Here is an 18,722-nt window from a genome sequence, read left to right on the forward strand (position 1 = left end):
TTTCCAGGAGTGTATTTGTTTCAAACTTTCAGTAAATGTTACACAGTACCTTCTGCATAATTTAACACAGCCTTTTTCCAAAAAAAACTGTATATTTTTGAATATATAAATAAAAATTGCAAAAAAATGTTGTGAATTTTCATTACAATTGAAAAAAATCATCTTTAATAACTGAACTAAAATTTTGTAAAATCCCTGTGTTAAGTTGTAGCCCATATTCCAATAAATAATCTGTAAAAAGTTCAACTTCCTACCTCAAATACTTTGTGAGGAAAGATGTAATTTATAAGCGTTATTTTAACATTGCAAGTATAGGGCGTTCCGGAGCCCCTTAACGCATTTTATGCAGTGACGTACGGAAAAATGATAAAATGGTAGAAGAGTACTTTTGGAAGTTAATACGTACCTTGGTTCAAGGAAAAGAATGTCCTTTAAAAGATGGGTGGATGTAGGTAACGACTGAAAAAGACTTAGTAATTTCGGTAAGAGACATTAATAATATAGTCCCTCGACGTAGGACAAGCGACGCTAAGGTTTCATCAGTGATCATTAATCCTATTTTTCATGTTATTATGTGGACAGCTTGTAATCTGACACGTGGTGATTTCTCATGTTATACGTTTTTCGTGACAGGCGGAGTTTTCGTAATGTGATTTTCATGAATAGTCCATAGACCCGCCTATCTTCGAGTGTATTATTTCTCTTCTCGCATAAGTGTATTCCATGCTAGTGCTTACATGTATGCATCTTGTGCAACGCGACGGGAATAAAAATAAAGATATACTCATTTCTCATTAAATCATTTCACGAAAGTATGGTTAAACGAAAAATACAGTTTCTTCATATCGTCTATGTATTTCAAACATTTAACAGTTCTAAAACTTGGGACTGCTGCAAGAAAAATCACCACGCATTTGACACCCGTGTTTTGACGACGATGTGTGCACACAGCCATACAATCAAAACTATTCACTCACTACAGTGAAATGTGCAGGGTGACAAACTTCGCTTTTTCGAATGGTCCTATAGTGATTTCTGTTGTTAATACCGTAGAACTCGACGCTAAGATTTCGATTGTGTTTCAACCTTAGAAATCCGTCAAGTGCTTTCGGAGAAAGTACAACATTTAGTACTAACGATTTACCTATTTTTAACATCAACGCGATTGCTGTCTTACGTGGAAGCTGTTGTTGTCAAATGGAACTATGGTGTCCGGCAGAAGAGGCGCACCAGCTTGACACAGTTACGGGACTCTCGTTGAAAGTTCAGAATAATTGAGAAAAAGTTTAATTTAAAAACACTAGGGATCTCACTTGACTACATGCAGTTGAACCGACACACCAAGTGAAGGCAAAGGACGTAGCATCCAAGAACGATTCACAAGTTACCTATTGTAACAATTGTGCTCTTGTTTCTGCCACAGCCTCGAAAAATAGTTTAACGACACAAATGACATGGATCTGTTAACAAGAAATTGAAGTACATAGATATTAAACAAATAATTCGCATGAACAAAAAATGTAGATGATATCGATTTTAATAATCAAAATTACATAATAAAACTACAATGAAGTGCCAAAGAAACTGGTATAGGTATGCGTATTCAAATACAGAGATATGTAAACAGGCGGAATACGGTGCTGCGGTCGGCAACGCCTTTATAAGACAAGTGTCTGGCGCGGTTGTTAGATCGATTACTGCTACTACAATGGCAGGTCGTCGAGATTTAAGTGAGTCTGAACGTGGTGTTATACTCGGCGAGCATGAGCGATGGGACACAGCATCTCCGAGGTAGCGATGAAGTGTGGATTTTCCCGTACGACTATTTCATGAGCGTACCATGAATATCAGGAATCCGGTAAAACATCAAATCTCCGACATCGCTGCCGCCGGAAAAAGATCCTGCAAGAATGGGACCAACGACGACTGAAGAGAACCGTTCAGCGCGACAGAAGTGCAACCTCTCCGCAAATTGCTGAAGATTTCAATGCTGGGTCATCAACAGGTGCCAGCGTGCGAACCATTCAACGAAACATCATCGATATGGGCTTTCGGAGCCCAAGGCCCCTCGTGTTCCCTTGATGACTGCACAACTCAAAGCTTTACGCGTCGCCTGGGCCCGTCAACACCGACATTGAACTGTTGATCACTGGAAATATGTTGACTGGTCGGACGAGTCTCGTTTCAAATAGTATCGAGCGGATGGACGTGTACAGATATAGAGACAACCTCATGAATCCACGGACCCTGCATGTCAGCAGGGGACTGTTCAAGCTAGTGGACGCCTTGTAATGGTGTGGGGCGTGTGCAGTTGGAGTGATATGGGACTCTTGATATGTCTAGATACGACTCTGACAAACATCCTGTCTGATCACCTGCATCCATTCATGTCAATTGTGCATTCCGACGAACTTGGGCAATTCCAGCAGGACAATCCGACACCCCACAATTCCAGAATTGCTACAGAGTGGCTCCAGGGACAATCTTCTGAGTTTTAAACTCTTCCGCTGCGCACCACATTCCCCAGACATGAACGTTATTGAGCATATCAGTGACGCCTTGCAATGTGCTGCCCAGAAGAGATCTCCATGAACTCGTAATCTTACGGATTTATCGGCAGCCCTGCGTGATTCATGCTGTCAGTTCCCTCCAGCACTACTTCAGACATTTGTCAAGTCCATGCCACGTCATGTTGCGGCACTTTTGCGTGCTCGCGGAGGCCCTACTCGATATTTGGCGGGTGTACCAGTTTCTTTAGGTCTGCAGTGTAAATACTTAGCAACAGTGACAAAGAATGATTTCTCATGGTCTGTGAAAGACTTTTTTTGCTTTTTAAAGAAAAGTACCCAGCACTTGACAAACGTGGACCAAACAATACAAATCAACGTTCTGCTTGTGCCGTCTTCATACAAATATCATGGTGGTACAACATTATGTTCTTCTTAGCCTACTTGAGTTACTTCTTTATTTAGGTTTGAAATCACTTCCGCTTAAGACACCAATCGATTAGGTTTTTCGAGAACTAACTAAACGAAATTCTGCGATCGGGCCATGAGGACCGCATTATTCTGACAGGGTCATTCTCTGCCAGTGGCGTCAAATGAATGCTGTGTGGAGGGTCATATATTCAATGCATCGTTGTGCCAGCTACTTTGAGCTCGAGCCAAGTAGTCACCCTGAAGACGGCTGGCTGTAATAGCAAGGGAAACGTCTGTAGTTTCATCATATCATAGCGCGGTCACACACACAGAATTTCTTTCATTGAAATGGACTCTGGTCACGGAAGCCTACGCACATTACACTGCTGACCATATGAGTTGCGGCACCAGGAAAGACAACAAGAACGGCAATTTTTTAATTGTGCTTGTACACTATAGTAGGAAGAACGTGTGGTTAAATACGTAAGTTTTTACTTCTCGTGGACCAGCAACTTTGTAAATCTATAGAAATCTCGAGTCTAGTTTAGCAGGGGATACAACCCGTCGGCTTTGACCAATGACGTCAGAATTGGCCAGAGAGCATGTATTGCAAAGATGAAAGAGCTGAGAAGAATGTTCAGAAACAAAGGAATGCAAGAGAGAAAAACTCTATTCACATATATAAGGGCCAGTAGTATTTTCACGTAAACGATATCGCGTGTTTGTATCTTAGTATTTCTCCGCAAAATACAATGGAAGGAAATGAATGAAATATATTACTAGCAAAGAATACATCACGTTACATGTATGTCAGTTGTATCTCGAAACCCTTTCGAACTGTATTGCTTAAGTGCAGTACGGGATACAAGTTCAGCGTACGGCGAGTTTTTAGTTTCAACTAGCATTGCTGTCCTGTTGTTCACTTGAACTATGTATCCCCTGCTTCACTAAACCGTAAATGAAACACCGGATACAAATTAAAAGCTCATTCGAAGTGTGTTACTTAAGTACAATACGGAATACGAGTTTGTCGTAAGTCGATTTCTTCGTTTTCACTAGCATTACTGTCCTGTTCTTCACTTGAACGATGTATCCCCCGCTTCAGTCAACCCTAAATGGAACACGGGATACAAATTGTAGATGTGTTGTTTATTTCGTCTCCGCTCTTACTAACAGTCTTTTCTTACGTACATATCAGTACTACTGATGACAGAAGGATCTACGTATGTAATATATGTATACCAGACTTCCGTTGCCCTTAATATATGTACACTGGTAACGAAAAGGTGGAAATAGACGTACGTTACATTTGCAACCTGTACCTCAATTGAACTACACGGAGACAAGAAGACGACACATGTACAATTTGTATCCCGTACTTCACTATGGGGAACAGTTTTCTTGTTACCTTGGACGCTAATACACTCCTGGAAATTGAAATAAGAACACCGTGAATTCATTGTCCCAGGAAGGGGAAACTTTATTGACACATTCCTGGGGTCAGATACATCACATGATCACACTGACAGAACCACAGGCACATAGACACAGGCAACAGAACATGCACAATGTCGGCACTAGTACAGTGTATATCCACCTTTCGCAGCAATGCAGGCTGCTATTCTCCCATGGAGACGATCGTAGAGATGCTGCATGTAGTCCTGTGGAACGGCTTGCCATGCCTTTTCCACCTGGCGCCTCAGTTGGACCAGCGTTCGTGCTGGACGTGCAGACCGCGTGAGACGACGCTTCATCCAGTCCCAAACATGTGCAATGGGGGACAGATCCGGAGATCTTGCTGGCCAGGGTAGTTGACTTACACCTTCTAGAGCACGTTGGGTGGCACGGGATACCTGCGGACGTGCATTGTCCTGTTGGAACAGCAAGTTCCCTTGCCGGTCTAGGAATGGTAGAACGATGGGTTCGATGACGGTTTGGATGTACCGTGCACTATTCAGTGTCCCCTCGACGATCACCAGTGGTGTACGGCCAGTGTAGGAGATCGCTCCCCACACCATGATGCCGGGTGTTGGCCCTGTGTGCCTCGGTCGTATGCAGTCCTGATTGTGGCGCTCACCTGCACGGCGCCAAACACGCATACGACTATCATTGGCACCAAGGCAGAAGCGACTCTCATCGCTGAAGACGACACGTCTCCATTCGTCCCTCCATTCACGCCTGTCGCGACACCACTGGAGGCGGGCTGCACGATGTTGGGGCGTGAGCGGAAGACGGCCTAACGATGTGCGGGACCGTAGCCCAGCTTCATGGAGACGGTTGCGAATGGTCCTCGCCGATACCCCAGGAGCAACAGTGTCCCTAATTTGCTGGGAAGTGGCGGTGCGGTCCCCTACGGCACTGCGTAGGATCCTACGGTCTTGGCGTGCATCCGTGCGTCGCTGCGGTCCGGTCCCAGGTCGACGGGCACGTGCACCTTCCGCCGACCACTGGCGACAACATCGATGTACTGTGGAGACCTCACGCCCCACGTGTTGAGCAATTCGGCGGTACGTCCACCCGGCCTCCCGCATGCCCACTATACGCCCTCGCTCAAAGTCCGTCAACTGCACATACGGTTCACGTCCACGCAGTCGCAGCATGCTACCAGTGTTAAAGACTGCGATGGAGCTCCGTATGCCACGGCAAACTGGCTGACACTGACGGCGGCGGTGCACAAATGCTGCGCAGCTAGCGCCATTCGACGGCCAACACCGCGGTTCCTGGTGTGTCCGCTGTGCCGTGCGTGTGATCATTGCTTGTACAGCCCTCTCGCAGTGTCCGGAGCAAGTATGGTGGGTCTGACACACCGGTGTCAATGTGTTCTTTTTTCCATTTCCAGGAGTGTAGTATCCCATTCGTTACTTGAGCTATACAGCTGTACGCAATATTTGTATCTTGCTCGCCAATTGACATATATAGTGCCAGTGTAAGGCGAAGTGAAGGACGGGATACAAATTTTAGTTGTGTCGTCAGTGTGAAGGTGAAGTGAAGGACGGGATTCAAATTTTAGTTGTGTCGGGGGTTTCGCCTGTAATACAGGAAGTACACATTCGAAAATGTAGTACTGATACTAGTGGTGGGAAAAGAAAGAAGATCGACAGCTGAGAAATTTCTATTACGTACTTCACAATACGAAAATACACATATTGGTGGAATAAAACAGTGAGATATGTCAAAATAGTGAAATACAATGAAAGAAGCAAATGGAAAAGTGAACTTACCACACGGAAATATCGAGAAATAACCGAAGCTCGCCTAGACAGACAGTAACGAAAATTACGTACCCACATACAGACAAATCCATTCCTATAAACGAAAATAAGACACTAAAAATTGTTCTACAATAACAAACTAATACTCCACATTATCTCAATATCATTACGAATAATTAATTTAATGTACAATGATAGCGCTTATCCGGAACACAGAACTGTTTTATTATCTATGCCTCGAAGTGAAGACATTACTATCTATGACTAATGTATGACGTCATTGGTCAAAGCCGACGGGTTGTATCCCCTGCTTCACTCAAGACCACCTACAAAATTGTAGGTGGTCTTGCTTCACTAGACCCGAAATCTCGCATATAACACCGAAGAGGCCGAAACTAAATTTTCTGGAAGAAAGAGAAATTAACACTCAACCGCCCAAATACCCGAAAAAACACAAAAATTGCATCGACGACTTTACTGAAATCATCGAAAACGTTGATGGATAAACAATTTACGCATAGAAAATACTACAAGTAAACAATACAAAGATAATAATATCATAAAAATTCACAGATTAATATACCAGAGATGTAACCAGTAACCATAGTACGTCGTTACCACATTCTAACGTACAAACAGTTACGGAATAACGTCGTTTTCCTTTAATAACAAAAAATTTCTAGTGAAGAAGACCTGGTCGTTTGCACAAAGACATCGTATATCTACTCAACAAAGCAGAGTTATGTTCGCTACACTTTCAGCCAAATCAGGGAATGTGGGAACAGGAAACCCATATGGAATGTAATGGTTATATTATTCAACGTATAACATATGCCTCCCATACAGACGTGATAATGAATCGTCAAAACCAATAAAACTGTTTTCCAACACAGAAAAGACCCATTTCACAATTGTTACTAAATCTGATCCGCAAACGACAACAATCTTCTACACGTTCCCCTTTGAAACAAAAACAATTAGCAGACTGCCTCGGGTTTCTGCAGGTTATTCGCGTCTTGTCTTTCGCCTGGAAAGCCTGAAGAATTATAAAAATAATTATACTTATAAAAATATTCGTGTATTAGAAAGTCAAGTGAAGTATAAGAATGGACGATTCATGAGACACCCTACAAAATTTTTAAGTGTCAGAGAAAGTGCCTATGGTAATAACAACCGACTACAACAGAAATATGTGCTTCTCATGCATGAAATATGTGTTTATATTCACTTACTATCAGTGGAATAAGCTGGAATTAAACATACACTAGAAGGTATCGCTACTGTATGTATTAGACTGTATCGTTACCAAGCTGTCCACAGAAGCTGACAATTTTAAAAACGAAGTATTTCAAAAATAGTGCTCAGCAGCTGCACACTAATAGAATTCCATCAACTTATTAACATATGATAAATATCGGCAGCGTCAGCGATAACGAAGTGCTAAAGACATAAGTGCTTCCAAACTGTAATGTAAAAATTATAACGGAATTTACAATTAATGATAACCTAGAAAACTTATGTACCAAGATCTTATATGTTTTGCAGATAGCTTGAAAATGACCATGGTGTCTAAATGAGCTCATAATCGTAAGAACACCAGAATAAAATAACTATGATAAAAACTATTTCTCTAAGTTTATAACTTTTTTGCACAGCTTTCACATAGTGAGAGTCTTACTTAACGAGTATCACTAGCCTAATAGATTAGTATGTTCAATAACTGTAGTCGAGAGTATCAATGGATATTCTCAGACAGCTAATCTCGATTTGTATTGTTTATCTTCTAGAGCACAAATGCAATCAAATTTGGCTACTTACGGTGTATGTTAGAAAATATATTACTACAAGTGGAGTGTCAGGAACAGATGCGGCGTATTATTCACGGCTGCACGAGTGTGCACAATCTGCGACGTCGCCAGAAAGTTGGCTGCAGAAAACGGGTTTTGGGGTTAGAAATGTAATATCAAAGAGAACGAGATGCTCTTAAACTGACGCGATGTTTTAAAACAGATGATGCACAGCGAGATAACTGTGCACAAAGTACATGGACTCAACGCGGTCTGAATATAAAATATGAGCATATTACAGTAGGCTGCGAGGAACGTGCACCTCACACTGTAGCCTATAATGCGACTCGAAAAACCCCGATGTTTATAGCCTGTTTACCCCTTGCCCTACATGCATAACGCAATCTAATTTTTGTTCGTCTTCTTTGCGTTTCTACACCAGTTGGCCGATTGTAATTAAGCATGCCCGCAAAGATTTCTGAGGGAAGTAAGAAATACCTACCTCCCACAGGGGTGGTGGTTGGTGGTGGTGAAAAGTTGCTTACATAGCAGCATTACTCAGGAACCTCTGCAGCAGTTTAAATCAAATTTTGCGTCTACATCACTCATTACTTGTATAATTAAATGTATATAATTACTGAGGGATTACTATACTCCTACTGTCCCTAGGGCCCTAGGGGTAGGTGTAATGGTGAGAAGCTCAGACATGTAAAAATATTCTACACCGAACGAAATTTAAATCGTATTGCTAGTTTTCGGGATCGCTTGGCGCATTGATGACAGTTCCGATAAATCTGCACCCCAAGGATTAAGGTGTGGGGCAGTGGTGCAAAGACAGTGACATATCAAAATGTTCTAGGGCGACTCAAGCAATTTCTTCCGAAATTGGTACGGGTATCAGTGGACACCCTTAGCATCTATGTGGCTAAGGGTGAAGATAAAAAGGGGCGACGCAATAAGTCATGAACGCCTGCAGGAATTACAGTTAAATTTGGTACATACATGGCTCATTATTTGTACTTAGAAAAAGAGGAATGACAACGCATTTCGAGCAAACAATTTGAGAGATGAAACTGCTGCCTCCCACTCACAGTTTACATTATTCAAATCGCTATAATTTTTGAAGCAAAATAAATTCGAAGGAAATTGTTTATTGTTGCAATTTGTAAGCCATTTCGCCGGCAACAAGGGGTACTAACTAGCATTACAGGTCCGCTAATATTACTGTCTGTTTTGTGTATGTGTACCTATGTGAAGGACTCTGCCCTTCAATGACAAAAGTGGATTTAAAAAAAAAAAACATAAATTGAGGTAAATAGAAACAGTTTTCAGCTTTAAAAGAAATAAAGATAAGTTTAAAAAGAAATGTGAAATTCAGTCTTATATGAGATTATGGACCTTGTACTTAACTTTAAACTTATAATTAGATTTGAGAGCTAGCGTAAGCTTTTACAAAATAAAAAAAATAAATTCTTGGTGTTCTTATTCATCCCAAAAAGACGAATTAAGCTCATCATTTTTTTTTCTATTCATTGTTCTTTGTAGTGAATAGGGACACGTCAAAATCTGTTTTGTGGTCTTGGAGAATCAGAAACAAAATTTACCGTATTGCATGTATTGTGGTTTCTTTATCTTTTCCAAAGAAAAATTTAATCACTTTCTTGTAACATTAAATTGAATGAATATGGTTTGTTTGTTAATACATCATGTTACTGAAATTGTGTTTCGAAACGATACCTTTAAATCTACAAGCCGTACCCTCAGAGCAACGAAGAGCTTTCGAACAACATGTCTTTCAATTAAAAATGACTCCCTATCTTTAGTCCCCCTTAATCATCCCAACAACCACCACCACCACTCCCTATCTGTTAAAATGAACATGTTTAACCGGAGAATTTTTTTTTTGCAAGCAAACACCATCATAACCTTTGCTTTCAAATAACACATTTTACATACATACAATCTAGGTAATTGCTTACTTTTTCTATACGCTTTAATCATAGCATTTTTTCGTGGTTTGAGAACAGTGCCAAGCGGTTCTTCATTTCCGTCAAATTCTTGGTCTTCTTCTTAAGAAACACTGACGATTACCCTTGCTGTTCACCTTACAGAATCCGAGAATACAACCATGCATTTTCAATTAAGCAAAACGGAAGTAGATTAATGTATACTAAAAAACTGAACTTTTGGTTAATGAAACAGAGTTGCAAATCTACTTACCATGTACGTAAATTAAAACAACACAACTTAGATTGGCAATTAAAGTTGGAAGTATGCAAATTCAGGATCACATCTGATGCTTGTCATAGAGTAAACGAAACATCAACTGACAGTGTCGCCAACGTCGAAATACATAATTTGCCTTTTAGATTGGTCCAGTACCAACCTAGACAAACAAATCTTTGAATTATATCTCCAATCGTCTTCTGGTACAATAGTATAATCCTGTTTTGGAAGTTTCATCCTAATGTTTCTATTGATCCCATTTTACAGCAGCGATTAACAGGGACTGAGACGTCGAGAATGTCATTTCATCATGTCTCACGTCAATCAAGAAACAATGAAATATGCCCAAGATGCAACGTTACAGCTTTTTATTTAATAACCTGGGTTAGGAAAGGTTAGTAAAATTTAACATGTAGTTAAGTGTGTGTGTGTTTTCGTTTGTTTGTCGCAACATACAAAGCGCTATTCGCTACAGGTGCCCTCAACTGCTCTACCAGTTTACACTTGGCTATCACTTCTCTGTGGTGGATGGTTCAAATGGCTCTGAGCACTATACGGCTTAACTTCTGAGGTCATCAGTCGCCTAGAACTTAGAACTAATTAAACCTAACTAACCTAAGGACATAACACACATCCATGCCCGAGGCAGGATTGGAACCTGCAACCGTAGCGCTCGCTCGGTTCCAGACTGTAGCGCCTAGAACCGCACGGCCACTCCGGCCGGCTCTGTGGTGGACATGTGAGCTAGCGCTACTGATGCACTTTCAGCACACTATGTAGTTCGATTTAAATCTAAGACGTAACGTTGGATTACTGATCACAGTTTCGTCGCCACCTGTACGTCAGTTCTCGCAACATTCAATGTTTTGCGCATTTCTTCAAAGGATGCAAGGCGTCGAGCGCACCGAAGGTCCAATGAGGCCTTTAACCGTAAGTCTGTGGGGGGGGCGTAGTTCAGATCTGAAATGGTTCTGTTATCTTCACTTCAAACTTTCTAGCTGACAGACCGTGATCGATATGTAAACTTTTCCCCTAACGTTTCGTCTCCAGCTGCGGCAGACATCCTCAGAGGTTATTATATCTCTTAAAAAAAAAGTGTAACTAATATATTTTAGAGGAAGCACCCTCCTAGTAAATTTGTTTTGTCCTTTGATTTATCGTGATCTGTTACTGATTTTTAGTGTAGTTAGTTTTTACGTTTAGCTTTCAAAAAAATACAAAAGAGATATAATAAGCAAAATAATGAGTTTCGTACGTTGCCAATTACGTATTATATCTGATTTTATCGAGCGCCAGGCTCCCTACAAATTACTGTAAATGCAATAGCGTAGTATTACTCAGCTCCAGTTCATTGATCAGAAATTATTACTATCACAGAAAATAGACAAGTTTTAATAACGTTATTTCACTGGATTCCTTCAATTAATCTCACTGAATATTTTTACATAATTTCTTCCCCTCCGGCTATCAGACATTGTGCTGTGAAAAAATATTTTTAAATGTACCGCGTAATGGCGGCTAATTGTTAAAAGTCAGAGATCACTCTTACTCGCTCCGCAGCAACTGGAAACATGCTAAATAATTTTCATTAAATATTCTTTTCATAAGATAAATGTGGCGTAGGTTCTTGAAATAACACACGGAGATCACTTTATAATAATATATTCTTACTAGGACACAGTTTACACCATTAAATATTTGCAATTATGTTACGACGGAAACAAATGCTAGCGCAGCACAATAGCTTGCGTACCTTATACCAGCTAACACCAGAACGAACAGAACAAAACAGACTAGACAGACGAATGAGCATTGCATTGTGTTTTATACTCTTACAAAGATAATAATACTTCTTTTAATTACTTACACATTATAATCTCATACAATAAAAATAATGTCTTTTCTGCATTTATCGATCTATATTGTGTATTTTTACAGTTAGAGTTATTACGTTTCGCAGATAAATCGATGTTTGCAGTTCATTCTGAGTCACATACAGTCATTTTTATTTATGTTTCACCTCGATAATGGTGAATATTGCAAAAGAGACACTACAAGGTGAAGTGGCGAATTATCCCGATTGGCCGACTGCTGACTGTAAGGCAATACGAGGAACGATGTATGATCGTGTACATGTCATAAGCATGTCGCCAATCCCTCCAACCGTTATTGCCAGTAGATGAATCCTAATGGTGCCGCTGCTTCTTTATTCAAGCAGCTCCTCAGTTGGCCTCACGAGCCTGAGTAGACCCCATTCCAGAACTCCTTATCTCATAAAAAAAAGTGTTGAGGAGATACCGGGAATCGAACCCGAGTCCTTTGGTACCGAAGACACAAGCACGAACCATTTGTTTCGTAAAAATACGGACGTACCCTACAGAACAACTGACCCATGTCGGACCCGATTGAGTATTGGGTCACGGTGAGAGTTTGCAGCGTCCCGATGCTCGCCTTCCGAAGGCCGGCAGGAGGTGAGTCGGTGTCCCAGTTTCGTTCCGCCTGCCGCCCCTCCCGGCGCCCCTCTCCAGTCTTTCAGGGGCGCGCGTCGGCGTCGGCGTCGGCGGCAGATTGAGCAGCGTCCAGTAGGATCAGTGTTGGGGTGGCCCCAACTCCAACGCGTGGCTGCTGCAACTGCAGGCTCTCCTACATTCTGCTGACCGGAGCTTCACTCGCCTAAGCAAGTAGCAGTCTTTGGCAATCTTTCACTTGAAGTGTAATGTGTTATTTGTTTGCTATCACGTTCTAAAGCTGCTGCCGAAAAAGTTAAAAGTTACTGATAGCACACTTTTCAGTCACAAAGAAGTCTCAATAACATGCATTATTGTCTCTGTAGATGGTGATCACTTCCGAACACTAACTACGAGTAAAACTTCTAAGCGGGCGTTTTGAGTGCATTCGGATACGTAGAAGCGTTAGAAAAAATTTCGGATACTTTTGCAACGTCTGTGAAAACACTTCGCCTGCATATGGTGTCTGAGACACAACGATCTGAAGAGATAGACGCTGGTATGCTTACATTATCTATTATCAGCAGTTTGAAACAAAGTCTGTAGCTAAACACGTATAAAAAATACATAGCTTGTGGTTTGACTGATGGACACTTTACAAATTACAGCAGTTGTCACTATAATAACAATCAACAACGCCTTCTTTTCATATGTTCTCTTTTTTTTTTCTTTGCATCGTAACTTTATTCTTTCCACGGCGGCTGGAAAACTCCCAGTTTGTTTGTTTTCACTGAGTTCGTTATGAGTAGAACATCCAAATGGGCATTTTTCAGTTGTTTTCTTCCAGAATTTCTCCTTTAGCTCTATCACACAATGCAAATTATGTTCAGTCCATGTGCTTTCGATTGAAAGATTTTATAGGTTCATCAGGTACCTAGCGCACCTGAAAAATCGGATGACATAAGTACCGTTAGCTTCCGTTCAGAGCAGGAGGTTCAAATGGTTCAAATGGCTCTGAGCACTATGCGACTTAACATCTGAGGTCATCAGTCACCTACAACTTAGAACCATTTAAACCTAACTAACCTAAGGACATCACACACATCCATGCCCGAGGCAGGATTCGAACCTGCGACCGTAGCGGTGGCGCGGTTCCAGACTGAAGCGACTAGAACCGCTTGGCCACACCGGCCGGCAGAGTAGGAGGACGCCACGAGGAAATCAACCAACGCAGCAACATTTACCCACAGAAGCAGCATCTCAAATGATACAACTGCACTGCTTAAAGAAAAAGTTAGAACATTGGAAACTAGATTGATACTCCTCACGGCTCCACGGAAAGAACATATTATTTAGTCGAAACTAGTACCTGACATGGGAACGAAGAGAAGGAGGCCATAACGAAAAAGTTTACCACCTGTAATGTAGACCTATTGCTGCATTCCCAGAAACGCTAAAACTGGCCACATCCCAAACAATGAAGTGTTGACGAAATTTTTAAACGTTTAATACAATCCAAAAAAGGAACAGTGTATATCTAGGCCAAAAAATGTATCCCGAAATGTAATGTCTCACAGTTAAAACTTAAAGTGAAGAACGGCTGAATTTATCGATGTGCGTGAAGTTGCAGATCGACACTGGACTTCCAAAAATGCTCATCTGTTACTTCAAGAGCCTCTGAAAGATCTGAAAACACGAGTGTGGGACGCAATAAATGCGACAGGAATTACCGACCTGTTCTATTTCCACCAAACTATAACTTTTCATAGGCATGTGAACAATGCCGTGCCTCCTTTTCTCCAGAATGCTAATTAACCTAAACACAGTGGTCTCTCTAATAGTTCACAGGAGAGGAGTTCTCTAAACGCCACTGACAGAATAAATAAATCATCTATATTAAATGGAAAAAATGATGACAAAATATAAAGAGCGAATTCTGGTTAGTTCTATTGACGACTACCTGTAATTGGTAAGGCCTCCATCAGTCTACTCACAAGTTCTATTACTTTTTTTATGTATTTAGCTACTAACTTTATTACATATTGCCGACAAAGGATAATGGAAACATACCATTGTATACATTTTCTAGTAATTATGTCTCAGGCGCTAAACACAAACTAAGTATCAATTTCACAGACGTACTTGAAGCACCCCATTTTGCTAAAAATTGATTTTTGAAAAAACATATTCTTTATTCAAAAGAAGTCATTATTACATTAGTAAAGAAAGAATTATTACACTTAATATATTTTGAAAGAATATATATGTAGACTGAATCTTCTGAGGACAGATAGAAATCTTAGATTTTCTCCACAGTTGCGTGCTTGTGTATTGTGGAAAACAATACAAAACAGTCGAATGAATCGTTGAGCAGTTTTTCTCCTGGATGTATAATCTGGAAATTTCCTTTCAGTCTCGATGTTCTCATAACTACTATAATCGTAACAGGCGACGATGTTGGGTTGACGAAGGTGCATCTGCGTTGTAGTTATTGCAGAACTTCATTTCTAACCACACGCACTAAATACTTATCTTCTCTACCACATTACTCTTAATTGGTTGTGCCCACATTGTTCCTTTTTTGCTTCACAGAGCATGGGATCTATAAAGGGGGGAATGTAGTACCGTCAGGCTGTACCCAGGAGCACGTGATGTTTCTTAGCTGATATTTCAGTCTAGTGACCGGTTTTAGAATCACTTGCTGGAATGAGCACAAGAGACCGCAAGAAGTAGTTTCCGAGATTTTCCGACATTTTCTACATTTTTGCTGTTGTGAGGCACGAATCATGTTTTTCGCCCCATTTGCAAATATTTTGGTTCTCCACACTTCTGTATAATATATTTAAGCTATTTAGAAGATATAATTAATTCTTCAGGTATAGAATTTTATGGCGAGCAAAAAGTCATATATTTTTAAAACTAGTTATATAAAATATGGACAGTTAAACCAAACAACGTCGACCGTGCACCATCCTGCACCTGGAAACGGAAGTATTCTAATGCATTTCTTCAATGTCTTAACAATTTTGCGTGCCTAGAAAACGGAAATTGGTATTAGTTTTCAGTAGCTCCTACTTAAAAATGTTTTAACTTCTACTTGGTCTTCCATAATTCTCCCACGTAATATCATTGCACTTACTAATTACTGATGTGTTGTGGAGCAATAATGAAACAAATAAACTATGAAATAGAGTGTATGGTGCTGTCAAAATCTTCTCAATTGCAACACTTTTGTATTTCAATATAATATTTGTCCCAAGTACATGACTGCCTTATGCCTTGAACACTTTTCCACATTTGGAAAGAAACCTTGCTCTTATGGAGCAATTTATATAATTTCCGAAAAATACTGGTGCACACGAAAAGTGAATGCTGTCATGTGCATAGCAAAGTAGTTAAACTTCTATTAAAATCTGGCTAGAGCAGAAAGTCTAAAAGTGTTCCAAGGTACAACAATCTTCACTGCATCCATTCTTAGATGACACATGGTAATCCAACGTCCGACGTGCCAATGTTTTAACATCTCTTGTTTAAAGGATGGTGAAATCAAACCACGTGTTAGAATTTTCTCTGAATTGTAATGCATTTCACCGTCAACCGTAAGGTGGTGTACTGAACTTTCGGCTTGCACTATTTGAACTTATAACCCTAACAGAAAATATTTCCACAGAGCGCATAGTTAATCGTTTGATACAAAAGCAGAGGTGAATTCATTCAGGTCTAAAAAATCTAGATGAAATATTAAACTTCTTGTGGAAATCATTAATAAGTGATTCTTCAGTTTCTCTATCGTCAGCGCACCTGACGATAGCGACATGCTTAGTCACCGAAATATTGTGCCCGTTGGACACTATAACGGCAGTATACCCGCGGACTGTTCAATCAGTCATTAAGAACTTTATTTGAAAAACTTAACTTTTTATTTTGTTTTCTATATTAACCAGAATGAGTCTAAATATGAAAGATATTACTCAGTAATGGAACTATTTTTGCTGCTATGGCTTAACAGGAGACGATTATTTTGAGCCAGTGGTGCTATATAATAATGGAAACAAGCGAATGTTAAGAAAAAAGTCTAACAATTCAAAGAATTATACCTTACTGAAACTATGAAACCAGGGGGGCGCAGAAAGCTATGCGCAGAAAGCAACGTGTTTTCTCAGTTGTGCGCATGACGTCACGGTGGAAGCAGCTGTGCCAAACAGTACACAGTTCGAATTGTGTGTGATTGTTTTTCTTCTGTTGTTTTGTGTTTGAAGGAGTATTTTAATTGAGTTCTTTCTTCTGAGGTACTCAGTCAACAGCGGAAACATTCGGAATTCGGGAGTGTTAACGGTTTTTGCTGTAATTAATATTTGATTCGGAACTGAAATAGTTAGCGATAGTGGACAGCGGAATCAACATTGTGTTCGCCAGCTCTATAGTTTATGGTTCGTCCTGTGAAATTCTTATTGGAGAATCTACAAGTGAGTGAGAAAATTAATTTTTACAATTCCAGGCTGTGCTGTTACGGGCTGTTTTTCTTACAACCGGAGCACAAAGGGAACTGACGTAATGTATCACAGTTTCCCGCGTAATGAAACATTACAAAAACTATGGTTGTCGAAATGTTGTAGGAAAGACTGTAAATGTTGCGCATGCACAAATATGTTCTCGCCATTTCGCAGAAACAGATTACTTAAGGGATTTACAGTCTGAATTGCTTAATTTGCCCCGAAAAAGAATGCTCAAGCCAGATGCAGTTCTTTCGTGCAATTTGCCGTGCAGTAGTGCGACTGTCAATGTGTCACCCGCAACAGAAGACAGAACCAAACGGTATAAGAAACGAGAACTACATAAGAGATCTCTGGAAACTCTGGAAAAGCTGTCACCAAATAAGAAACATCATAACAAGAGCACATGTACCGATGACAGTTTTTTTTTCAGACACAGATAAAGTTACTTTGATGAATACTATAGCGGCTTTAGAAAGAAGGAATGCTGTCCTTACAAACAAGTGTGTGCAACTTCGAGCTCTTAAGTAAATTCATTTCAATGCGATTAAATGAATAGTTTCTGATTTATTTGAGCCGAGGTTTCGAATTTCAAGTGTGTGTCAGTGTGGTTGTGATCTAATATTTTACCGATGTGTGAGGCATAAGCTGCGAAAGAATATAACTCATCAGTTTTAACTGTAACATTTTAGCAGCAGAAAAGCAATTTAGAGATCTCAATTCTGGTATAAACAAAATCTTCCGCCAAAAACTTGACGTAAACGCGCATGCCGTTTCGTCTGCTTGTGAGCGCTTGCTTCCACGCTGACGTCACTAGGCCAGCCAATGGCAGAGTAGAGCGCTTACTGCCCAACCTTATTATTTAGTAACCTTGTATGAAACTATAAAATGCAACTCCTAGATCGGCGTTAATCAAGATAAGCCGGTTACGTCGGAATAGTTTTGAGAGGGCAAACTAACACCTGACATCAAAAATTTAAAAAAAGTGAATTTATCTACTGATGTCTTCAGTACTGTCAATTTTGTGAGATTATATTTTAAAAGGAGGCTTTTTCATATACCGATTTAGTCTTGAGTTAAACGTCAGTTACTAAGTTTATTTCTTCAAGGGACCAATGGACAACTAACCCTTGTCAGGTTCCTGTTTATATCTTCGCTGTTATTTTTACAACAAACGTTTGCGATGGTCATGTTACAATTTCTGAGATTTAATACTACATAACAAACATATCGCAAACACGCATTGTAGTGGAACACTTCTGTAGTGCTGCCACTTGCAAATTGTAATTTAATTATTTTGTGACCAAAACAAGTTTCGATGACTCTGTGATACTGTCAGTAAGTAATCATTTATTTATGGGGAAGCTATAGGGTGGGTGAAACATAAACAAATTAGATCTGCAGTTTATCGTTTTCAAGTACGGTCTGCATTCTTTCGATTTCTTTACTTACTATGGCATTTGTAGAAGCAATGTACAATTATATAAGCTTTCAATTAATCAGCCTGTCACTTGTAACAGGGCGGAGAATAGCTGCAGTGTCAGATAATTACAAAATTTGGTTATCTAATGCGAATATTTTTTGCTGTTGTAGATAGTAAGCTGCATAATTCACGTGTTGTATAGCTTGGGCAAGAGTG

At 40.2% G+C, this 18,722-nt stretch overlaps 1 protein-coding gene across 8 annotated transcripts in view; it reads left to right on the forward strand.

Annotated features, from left to right (window-relative positions):
* Window positions 1-18,722, forward strand: part of LOC126259460 (golgin subfamily A member 6-like protein 22) — a 426,680-nt gene that overhangs the window by 79,781 nt on the left and 328,177 nt on the right. Inside the window, exon 1 of one of the 8 annotated variants that reach the window (XM_049956329.1) lies at window positions 12,799-12,820. The exons of the other annotated variants lie outside the window; for them this stretch is intronic. The gene's annotated coding sequence lies outside the window, so the exon portion shown is untranslated. Of the gene's footprint in view, window positions 1-12,798; window positions 12,821-18,722 lie in introns of those variants that run through there. 8 annotated transcript variants of the gene reach the window in all.

The sequence above is a fragment of the Schistocerca nitens genome, chromosome 1 (assembly GCF_023898315.1).
Source record: "Schistocerca nitens isolate TAMUIC-IGC-003100 chromosome 1, iqSchNite1.1, whole genome shotgun sequence".
Classification (NCBI taxonomy): Eukaryota; Metazoa; Arthropoda; class Insecta; order Orthoptera; family Acrididae; genus Schistocerca; species Schistocerca nitens.